The 1,780-nt window shown below is 32.4% G+C and overlaps 1 pseudogene; it reads left to right on the forward strand.

Moving 5' to 3' along the window:
- Nucleotides 1–316: 316 nt before the first annotated feature.
- On the forward strand, nucleotides 317–1,289 carry LOC147460977 (uncharacterized; annotated as a pseudogene).
- The last annotated feature ends 491 nt before the right edge of the window (nucleotides 1,290–1,780 follow it).

The following is a 1,780-nucleotide window of genomic DNA, read 5'->3' on the forward strand; positions in this document are numbered from 1 at the left end:
GAATTTTTTAAGTTTTATATTTGAGAATTGTGATATCAAATTTAGGTTACTACTACACCAATAATGGATCGTAATTGTGGAAACTTTATTCAAGACTTTGAGGAGTCTAGCCTTTTTGAAGACCCACAAAAAATGGATGGAATTTCATGGTTTAATAAAATTATAGCTAGTATACTAAGCATGTAAGTAAACCATTTTAGCTTACAATATATAAGCCTCTCATTTTGACTTGTAAATACATAAATTCATGTTGGAAATGAAAAGATTTGAAGGTTTACGAAGTTACATTTTTGATGAGATAATCCACAAACATAACATGTTTTTTTTATTACATCATGGTTTTTCTCATATCTTGGGAGTGTGAAGAGAGTACATGCTCCCAAAGAACATATTTCTTTGGGAGATAATCAAATCTTAGTATCACAAGAGGTAAGAATTTTTTTGGTTACATTTTATCCTTAAATTGAATATCATCTATTCTTATTCCAATGCATTCCTTATACATTGTATAGATGAGAACTTGATTCAAGATTGAAAAGGAAAGTAAAGTGGAGCAAAAGAGTGTCAAAGTGAGAAAAGTAAGCATATAAAGCTAATGATTCATTTAGCTTTAGTACCATGCATTTACTTATGTTCAACTTGACACATCTATTTATATAAAATCCCTATTGTCTTCATCCATGCATAGGTAAACGCAAAAATGAGATCCCATAAGGAAGGAAAGGTCGCGCTCAAAGCTCCCAAGGCTAAGAGAGAAAAAGTACAACTAAGATTTTGACACTAATATGTGGATTTTTATATTCTATTGAAACTTAAGAATGACTAAAGGATATAATTTTTATACTTTATGTTATTATTAGTTGATCGAGCACGAGAGCTTGATCAAAGAGAAATGCATCTCTTCAACCCTCTGAAATGAAGTAAGAAACATCTCTTAAAATCTCTTAATCATAGGTCATCTTCAGATGTTTCACTAGTGTGCACATTCTCACTTTGTGTTTGTGTGGTTGTAGATCAAGGAGATGCCACTAGAAGACCTTGAGACCATTTTGCTCAAATACATGGGAGAGGGAACAATAAGTAGTATGTACTTCTCATTAAGAAGTACATACATTACTTTAACAAAAAAAACAGAGCTTAGCTTTAGGTATTTTTGTAGTGATGTAAAGAATACAGATAGTGCAACCATGGTTCGCAAGATTGTAGGTTGGTTGATAGATTCTAACAAAATAGAATGAATGTTGAAAGATAATCCTCTTACTTTAGAGGACATTGTAATATGCGGTTGATGACACGCAAGCTCAATTAAGACACATGTTTTCAACTTAATTTTTTTGTGTCATATTTAGGTAGATTTTTTTCTTTTTGAGTGCCTTTGGCAAAGTAATGTGAAGCATTGGATAAAGTGCAATTATCTGAGCTTGGGGATCTCTTGGATATCATGTGCTACTTGGTGATCCTAAAACATGAGGTTATGGTAATCTTCAAACCTCAGAAAATAATTCCTATATGGAAATTTCCACGCCTTATAAAATCCCTATATAGCAATGTCTTTGGTTATCTAGGGAAATAACTACACTTTAAATCTCTCTACATCCCAAATTTTCCTACTTACATATGTAGGAAAATGTCCCACTTTTCCTACATATGTGCATTGAAAGTAGAAAATTATATGGGAAAATCTTTTTTTTTCAATAAAGGAATGGTCTAAAAGTTCCTTGTGTAAGTCCGCGGCAACAATTGAAAAGCAGCGTTCGTTGATGGGGAGCAACGTTGGTTG

This window comes from Adiantum capillus-veneris, chromosome 3 (genome assembly GCF_014529385.1).
Source record: "Adiantum capillus-veneris isolate H3 chromosome 3, ASM1452938v2, whole genome shotgun sequence".
NCBI lineage: Eukaryota > Viridiplantae > Streptophyta > Polypodiopsida > Polypodiales > Pteridaceae > Adiantum > Adiantum capillus-veneris.